This window comes from Rhododendron vialii, chromosome 10a (assembly GCF_030253575.1).
Source record: "Rhododendron vialii isolate Sample 1 chromosome 10a, ASM3025357v1".
In the NCBI taxonomy this organism is placed as follows: domain Eukaryota; kingdom Viridiplantae; phylum Streptophyta; class Magnoliopsida; order Ericales; family Ericaceae; genus Rhododendron; species Rhododendron vialii.
Window position 1 is genome coordinate 26166068 of NC_080566.1, and position 10070 is coordinate 26176137.

Genomic DNA, 10070 nt, shown 5'->3' on the forward strand with positions numbered 1-10070 from the left:
AATTTTATTTTGCCATTTTACCCTTCTCTCAAATTGGCCTTTGGAAGTGGGAAGTTTGAATTTTAAATTTGGTATGCCTTTTTTACCTCCACAATTTTTGGGATATCAATCCCAAGTTTCTGACTCCAATTAATAGCATGACCGGCAAATTCAAATTAGGAGCAGACTTTTCTTCCATATTGGCCCAGAAATTGGTTCCCATCACTCCAAAAAAAATCACTCAAAGGGTATTATTGAAAATGTGAAGTTTTGAAAAGATAATCATGATGCTTTATTAAATTTGAAGTATTTCGAGATTGAATCATGAAAATGGGACGGAGGGAGTATTATACATTTACGATCGTGTTGGAACTACAAAAAGACATTTTTAGTCAAAGATTGAAATTAATTTAATCCGAGGGCCAATAATGACTGGTAAAATCAAGGTACAATTCTTGGGCTAACTTTTAGTTTCTCCTTTTTTTGTTTTTTGGAATGGCGAATTTTTTTTATTAACCTTTAAAGGAGATACAAAGATTAATAAGATAAGGAGATAATGAAAAGTTCAATCCGAGACTCAAGCCTTTGATTGGCAAAATACCAATCAAGACAACATCCAAAAGGAACAAAATCCCAACACTTAAAGGCCTAAAAATCCGGATAAAACAGTTAAACAAATGGAATGCATCCTAAAACCTAAGAGGCCTAAAAGCCTAAATAACATGGGACAAGCCCAACCAGTAAAGCCCAAAAAACATACAACAAACCCTAAATATACCACTGCCGCTGCCCACAAAATCAGTCCAAGCCCCACAGTCGCCACCTACCGCCCCACCACCAGCCAGCCAAGAGGTCCCACCAGAACCACTAAATTAGTCAAAGCCCCACACCACTTTTAGTTTCCCCTTGGAATGCAGCAACATATATACGTTATATTTTTGGGGGGAATTACAGGACAGTGGTAAGTGGGTAAATAATGCCCAACTCATGGATCACTTTTTTCTAAATTCATCTAGATATGAAAAGGAAAAAAGAAATTGCCAAAACATGAAAAGAGCCACCTAAAATGACTTTTACGCCCTTAAGTTTTTGTGAAATTACCCATACATGAAACAGAAAAAACGAAATTTCCCATACATGAAACGGAAAAAAAGAAATTCCCAATACATGGAATCAATTTATAGTTGATTCTGAGTTTGGACCTAAGTTGCCCTTTCTATGAAACTAAGTTGCCCATTCTATAAACCTATGTTGCCTCTTCTATGGACCTAAGTTGCATCTTGTATGAGATCATGAGTCGATTTGTAGTTGAATCTAGGTTTGGACCTACGTTGCCCCTTCTATAAACCTGTGTTGCCCCTTCTATGGACCTAAGTTGCAATTTGTATGAGATCATGAGTCGATTTGTAGTTGAATCTAGGTTTGGTCCTAAGTTGCCCCTTCTATGAATCTAAGTTGCCCAATGCCCCTTTTATGGACCTAAATTGAATCTGGGTTTGGATTTTTTTTTTTTTTTTGAAACATTTAGTTTTATTCTTCTCTTAGGGCTCTTCAACGATAGCTCTAGAGCTAAAAATTAATTATGATCCTTTTTAATAAAATGATCAAAAAAATAAGATATTTGTACCAGTTCAAACGGATTGAAAATTGGAATACTTAATTTTTTTCATTTGGTTTTATGATTCTCTTAGAGCTTTTCAACGAGAGCCCTGAAGATAAAAATTAATTACGACCATTTAAGAAAAAATTGGATTTATTTTTCTAATAATTTTATCTTAAAGGATTATAATTAATTTTTAACTCTAGGGCTCTCGTTGAAGAGTCCTAAGAGAATCATAAAACCAAATGAAAAAAATTAAGTTTTCCAATTTTTCAATCATTTTGAACTGGTGCAAAGATCTTATTTTTTTTATCATTTTATCTTAAAGAATCATAATTAATTTTTAACTCTAGGGCTCTCGTTGAAAAGCCCTAAGAGAATCATAAGACCAAATGAAAAAATTAAGTGTTTCGATTTTCAATCCGTTTGAACCGGTGCAAAGATCTTATTTTTCTGATCATTTTATTCTAAATGATCATAATTAATTTTTAGTTCTAGGGCTCTCGTTGAAGAGTCCTAAGAGAAGAATAAAACCAAATGTTTCAGCACCAAAAAAAAAAAAAAACCAAAACAGCGTCCTGTATAAGGTATCGATGGAAGTTCACAGCTCTTTTAATCACATAATATTGCACCTTCAATTAAATTATATTGCTCTTTCAATCATATAATATTTGCTTCCGGAATGTGTGTACATTGCTCCCTTAGTATGTGTTATAATAGAGAGGGGTATTTTTGTCTTCAACACCATGTATTGGGACTTATTCTTTTCCTTCCCATGTCTGGACAATTCCAAAAAAGTGTCTCATGAATTTGGAATAAAATGCCCCAACCCCCACTGAACAGCAATTCCCCCTTAATTTTGTTATCTAAAAGTAGGTACTGTGGGTTACCCGTCCGAAAAAGAAGCAGAGTTTTTGAAAATTGAAAAAGTAGCCACCCGGTTTGAGGTTTTCCACTCGAGAAACCGTTTTAATCGAAAATGATTTTTGAAATTGAAAACCAGAGATTGTTTTGGGTTCGGAAGCCAAGTTACGAGAGGAGAAGAATTTTACGGCACGCTCTCGCCTGACACAAGGTCGGCCTCTACTCAATGTTTGTGGGATTTTATTGAAAACATTTTGTTTCATGAAAATAATTAGCACGAATTTACAAGTGTGAAAGTAAAAGGTGTATACATGTGATTGATGTATAGGATATTACAATGTCGTGATATAAAATGCATGAAAACAGAAAAATGAAACAATGTTACTAGAAACACTCCTGAGCACTCAAGAGTGGTCCCGAGTGCTCAGGACCACCTTTCCCCTGCAAAACAGAGCTTAGCACTTTTGACAGTAAATAGAATATTCAAACATATGCATAAAGATTAAAGCAGTATTTATACAAGTTTGCTCAGTGTCAGACTCAAACAAAAAAGAACAGGTCTTGAATATCCCAGTGTCACTTCCTTGCAAACATAAAATAAACCTAACTAGGCTCTGAAAAGGACCAGTGCACACCCAGTTTCTGCAAAATTACTCAAAAGGACATTTAATTTGGCAAAACATGATTTTTGGGCAATAACAGTACTCCTGATGCTTAGGAGTGGTCCCGAGCGCTCAAGAGTGAGTCCAGCAATAACAACTTTCTTTCTTTGTACTTTTCTTTCTTTTGTTGTTAAACTAAGATCAAATGACTCACAACCAGTATGAGAAACTGGTATGAGCCCCTGATCCCCCTCAGAAATAAGGAAAACTAGACATAGCTTGGAAAAGGCCAAGCTTTATACCTTTTGTGCTTTGAACAAGACTTCTTGGACTGACTTGGATGCTTGAAAATGGGTAGGAAAATGGAGTTCTAGACAAACTAGAAATTTCAAAACCTTTAAGATTTTCTGAGTACTTGAAAATTATTTGGAACTTTTCTTAGAAAACACAAGTTTTGGAAAATATTTGTGGGAGGATTAGAGACTAAAACTTTCAGAAAATAGAGGAGGGAGAGAGTGAAATTCCGTGGTCCTATGTAAGGTAGAACACCTCCATATATATAGGGGAGGAGAAAATAGGTTTGAATTTTGAAAATAAAATCAAAATGAAATGGGAAAATATTTTTTTTTTGTGGGGGGGGGGGGGGGGGGGTGGGCTGGGGGAATGGCATGATTAGATGCCCTGCCAGCTACTGGGATGTGCAGGTTTGAACTGCAAGTTTGAATGGACTGAAAAATCTGAACAAGCCATGTTCAATGGTCAAGGTCAACTTCTATTGGTCTGTTAGTACTCCTGAGCGCTCAAGAGTGGCACTCATGAGCGCTCAAAAGTGTCTGCCCAACTTTAGAGGGGCGCCACGAACACTCTCGAACTTGATTTTGGGTGTTTTTGAAGCATTGGGAAGTTGGTTGAATCCTCTTTTTAACCCAATTGGTTTCATTCAAAAATGTTTTATATGTCAAAATGTGTGCCCATTTTACCCTCAGGGTGTCGAGAAAAAGGGGTTTTTGGTTTTGAAAAAGATCAAGAAACATCGTTCAAACTTTAGCCAAGTCCTGTTTTTATTTCGTTTCATCATTGGGGAGCCTCAGGGCCACAAATTAAGGATAATTAATAAGTTCAAATTGGGGTGTCTACAGGTACCTTTTACAACAACTTCTAGTGAAGTTGGTACTCATCTCCTAATTTGTACCCATACACCACAACTGCAAAGATAATCCAAATCGCAACAAGATAGATCTTCATCTTCCACTCTCCAGCCTTGCTTTTTTGAAGCTCCATCTTCTACTTGTTTGTCTTCCAAAGTAGCCCAGGGTTGATCTGAATGGACCTCCGACACATGTGGGGATCCACCCAACCGAACTATATGCACTCTTTTTGGTGCAGTTGAAGAACCTACGACATGAGTTTGGGTCGGTCCAAGAAGCAGTGGCATAGCCATAAATTTATGTAAGTGGGGCATCTTTTAAACACATTTCAACCAAAAAATTTCATACTAAGCAACATTAAAAGGTTTGTGCTAACATATTTATTAATATAGTAAATTACATAGAATATAAAAACAATCTAATTGTTTGAATTGTCTCAGCGGATCAAGTCTAAGAGCAATTCACTACACAATATTTAGCAATATTGCTCCCATTTTTAATAATTAAAGTATAAAACATATTGCCCATGTTTAGGCATTTTTGAATTTTGGACATTATATATTAGAGAGTTCCAAATGGTAAGTGGCGGGTATTTTCACATTAGACATCTCATCTCGCTAGTGTAATGACAATGTTCAAATACATGAAACAAAAAATTGAAAATGAAATGATATTCGGCATGTCTTAGAAAGATTAAAAGTAAATTTATGAAATACAATTAACCAGACAAAATACAACGATATACATTTTAAAATCTTAAATTTAAAAAATAATTGAGGGAGGCACGTGCCCCCGCTTGTCCCATGCTCCCTCCGCCACTGCCAAGAAGTGCGAACCACCCCTTGGTTTTCCACAAAGGATGTAGAGGTTGTTGTTAGCGATTGGAATCTCATTGCTTCTCACGGTGGAGCTGTTACTATTTTTGTTCATTGTGGGTTTTGAGGGGTTATGTATCTTAGGAATAATGGAGGAGGAATTAGGGCTGGATATGAGGGAAGGAGTAGAGAAATTAGGGCTGGAGTTCATATTGTTCTTAAAAGGTCCAAAAAGGGGAGGGAGGGAAGGAGGGAAGGGGGGCTGTTCGAAGAAAACTAGGATTACGTGATTTTTCCTCCAAAAGAGTGTGAGTCATCCTTATTTCCCTTCAATTTTTGCCATGTCATTTCCACGTAAGTCATCTAACGACCCCCTTCACCGTTATTGTCCATGTCACATTTTTTCGTTTTCTATTTCCCTCCAATTTTTACCATGTCATTTCCACGGAGGCGTCTGTTGGGAGTGGAATTGAAATTTGTTTAAGCTTGTGAGTCTATTGGATATTGAGTGTAAAGTTTTGATTTTTTTGAAATTTTCTCTTTTAACAAAATGTATATATCTGGAAAAAAATCTCAGAAAAACCCCAATGCCCGCCACAATGCTACAACTGAACGAAGACCCGACTACAGGCACCGACTCTCGACTACTTAATAACTTTATAACAACGTTTCCTTCTCTTTCTCTCTCTCTCTAGAAGCACAACCTTACGAATCTCAATAATCCATGTTGTTCTTTGTTGAGTAAAGAAAAAAATGCTGGACATAAATCTCTTCAGGGAAAAGAAGGACCACATGTAATGACTAGGAAGAAGAAGAACTGGAATTGAAATGGAAAAGAAAAACAGTTTCCTATTCCATTAGGAAGAATACTCTAATTCCACCAGGAAGAAGACCCTTATTCCACCAAGAAGTTACAATCCAGAAATTACATTCCTTTCTCCATCTCCATTATTCCTCCTATACATCCTACCAACAAGACTAACCCACTAACAGAATAGTGCAGCTCAGCTAGATCCCTAACTAACTCTCTCGCTCGAAATAAGAAATAGTAAAATTCCTAATTCTGAAAATTCATAACATTTCCTTCCCCTTCAAAACAGACTTGTCCTCAAGGCTAGAAATTGGGGTACTTGGAAACAAGCTCGTCGTAGTCAATCCAAGTAGCATCTTCTGGAAAAGACCTGGACCATTACACCAAAAGTTGAACCACAACACGATTATTACGCTTCACCATTCTCCTTTCTAACATAGCCATTGGTTCCATCTGTAATATGCCATCATCACTTACTGGGGGAAGAGTTGGATTGGCTATGGCATTGTGTCCAATCTTCTTTTTGAGCAGTGAAACATGAAAAACTGGATGGATTTGAGTTATAGCTGGCAGTAACAACTTGTAAGCCACTGGTCCAACCCTAGATATCACTTTGAAAGGCCCATAAAACCTTGGTGCCAACTTCATGTTCCTCTGCAAGGCTAGAGAAGTCTGTCTATATGGCTGTAATCTCAAATATACCCAATCTCCCACAGCAAATTCCCTATTTGTCCTCAGTTTGTCAGCATAGTGCTTCGTTCTCTGTTGAGCTTGGTGAAGATTTTCTCTTAGCATCCATAGTATGGAAGCCCTTTCTCTGGCCCAACAGTCAACTGCTGCCACAGAAGAGGTTTTCAAGTTCATGCAGTTATGACCGGGTGGTTCCTGGCCATACACAGCATAGAAGGGACTGGTCTTGATTGAAGAGTGGAAAAAGGTATTGTACCACCATTCAGCTAATGATAGCCATTTAGCCCAATGTTTAGGACAATCCCCACACATGCACCTGAGGTAGTTTTCTAAGCATTTGTTAACTATTTCAGTCCGGCCATTAGTTTAGGGGTGATAGGAAGTGCTGAGATTGAGTTTACTTTTGTGTAATTTAAAAAGTTCTTGCCAAAATGTGATAGTAAAAACTGCATCTCCATCTAACACAATGGTAGATGGTAACCCATGTAGCTTATAAATGTTATCCAAGAATATTTGAGCCACATCCTTAGTAGTATATGGATGAGAGAGAGCCATAAAATGAGCATATTTTGTCAATCGGTCGACCACTACAAATATGGTAGTCTCACCTTGTGACTAAGGGAGGCCTTCAATAAAGTCCATAAAAATATCTGTCCACACCTTCTCTGGTATTGGAAGAGGTTGCAGCAGCCCTGGTACATGCACATTCTCTCCCTTGAACCTCTAACAAACATCACATTTAGAGACGTATTTCTGCACATCCTTTTTAAGGCCTTTCCAGTAAAATGTCCTCTTAAGCCTCCTTGTAGTCTTGTCAATTCCATAGTGCCCTCCAACTGTTGTACCATGATATTCTACAATTATTTGGCTCCTTAAATTGACTGAATCACCAACTACCAAGCTCCTTCTATGGGTGAGGACCCCTTGATCCCACAGGAAACCTGGATGACTGTTTGCATCTGTAGTGAGATCTGTTATGAGCTGCTAAAGTTGACTATCTGCCAACTCTGTTGGACCATTGTCACGCCCTCGATTTTTAACATAAATAATAATAATTTACAAAGAATAGAATCTCTATTGAAGTACCGATAATACTCAAATGACATTTCTTCCCCTTTTTACGAACTTAAATTTAAAAGATACAAGCTTGGCTCGAAGCCCCAAGTTATACAAATGCCAAAATAATATTACAGTTTTCATTATTCACTCTTCCAAATACTACTTTCAAAAAAAAATGCAAATTCAACTTCTCCTTTATACCTCCGAGACACATGAACAACAAGCACGAGATGCACACCATGCCGACTTCCTTGCTTTTTACCTGAAAATGATAGGTTGAGCTACACTAGCCCAGTAGAGAAATCTATACTCAAGTTATATGAAAATATGATGAAACATGCAACTAGAGTGAATGAATTCCAACAAATGAACGTGAGATACAAGAACTACCACTAAGAACAAACGGACTAAGACAGGAGAATCCTGGACGTCCTACAGATGTCCCTAACCATTCATTTGTCAACTAAAAGCAACATCTAAACTCATACCATTTACCATAGAACCTCATTTCATAAAACTTTACTTTTTGATTTCCAAAACAATTTAGAGAAAACTCAAGACCATTATAGGTCAACTCCGTTGATTCAAGCTTGAATACTAGAGTCCGTTGATTCGCTCAAGAATACAGAAGGATTTTTGATAAAAATCCTCTTTTCAAAATCCAAATTTCTTTTTTTAATAAAACCAACCTTTTATTCTCTTTTTCGACAACCACAATCCCAAGCTACAAACAATCTAAACATCAACATAGACTTCTGAAGTCAATCAAAATTCTCTTCATCATGCGAGACATTCAACTGTGTTACCACCCCTTGCGTCATATTGAATTCTCTCCACCTGGGTTTCCGCATTACCACACATTGCGTTGTGGGCCCTCTAGAGTCTCCGCATTACCACACCTTGCGTTGCAAGACCCTCAATTCAAAATTCACAACTCACGTAAATATAAAAGCATTATCAATCAGTATATAAGCTAACATCATTTTTCAAATTCGCATTCGTTCTTACATCATTAACAATGTATACAAACTCATAAGCATACCCCATTGTACATTGATAAATACTTTAAGTACCACGTTATTCCTCCAAGTCTATCATGACGCCCTACGTCACATATCGAACTCACAACGACTCCACGACACATAATCGGCTAGGTTCTAAACGAGAATCTTATAGAACGATTACCAAGGGAACCTATGAAGCTCAACAAGATGAGGCACGAGGATACGAGTCATTAGGACACAAGCAATCATACTCGAAAGTGACTTAAATATGTTCTAATTATTTAGGGAGTCATAACACGGAACAAAAACAACTTAGGAATAGCCAGCAGACCTTGGCAGACCGAAACACCTCCACTCAAATGATCATAACTTTTTTTATATTAAGGTTTTTAAGGTGATTTTGATGGCAAATGAAAGCTGATTTCAAGACCTTCGAATCGAAATAAAGTTTGCATAAAACGGACATCGGACGAGAAAGTTATGGCCATTCGAAGTTGGGCGCAAACCCAGAAAACGAGACAGATTCATGACCAGATTTCTAAAATCCACCATTAATTCAATTCTCAACGGTTTCGGGTGATTCCATTGGCATTAGAACGGGATCTAAGTCTACTCTATTTCACATGAAGGAACAAAAATTTATTTCCGAGCTTAAGATGACTAAAAACCCCCATAAACAGTGACTGATTCTGCAGAATTTTAAAAATGAAAAGAACAACCTCAAACAACGAAGCAAGGCACGATCTAGCTACACAATCACTGCATAAACGCATAACAAGAGTAAGAAATCCCTACCAAAGTGGGTTTTGAGAAAAATCCTAAGTCTACCAAGAGCTATAAGCTCGAATTCACCAAGAACAAGCTCCACCCAAGCTTTGCTACTAGATCTAGGGGGAATATAACCCAAAAATAAGATAAACAAGCAAGAATCAACAAGTGATTGTGAGGAGAGAGAGAAAAACGTGGATAAGAGCCAAGGAGTGAGAGCAAGAACACAAAACTTATCATTTGTTCACCAAATGCAAGAATCAAGTGAATTTGTGGTAGGAATCCTTTGAATCTTGAAGATTTGAGGTAGAAATCAAAGGATTTGAGTGAGATTGGAGTGGGGTAGGTGAGAGGGGGGTGTTTTTAGGATTATTTCGTGGGTTTGGATGTGAAAAATGGTAAAGGGGTGTATTTATAGTGGTCTGAATCTCGTGCTGAAATTTCAGAATTTTTTACAGGATGTATCGATGCTGGAAAATGACAGTGCCGGTACAGGTACCCAGAAGATTCAACATTGCACAGTTTCTGGTCGAGGTGTACTTGTACTGGAAAAAGCTGTACCTATACATCATAGACAGATTTGAAATTTTTTGCCAACGTTCAACGAATCAAACCCCGATTGTTACCAACACTTCCACACATCATTACAACATCAAAACTCGTAGTTCAACTATTCTCCGAATGTTCGGTACACAACGGTAGGCATATCCTAATAACCTCATTAATAAAC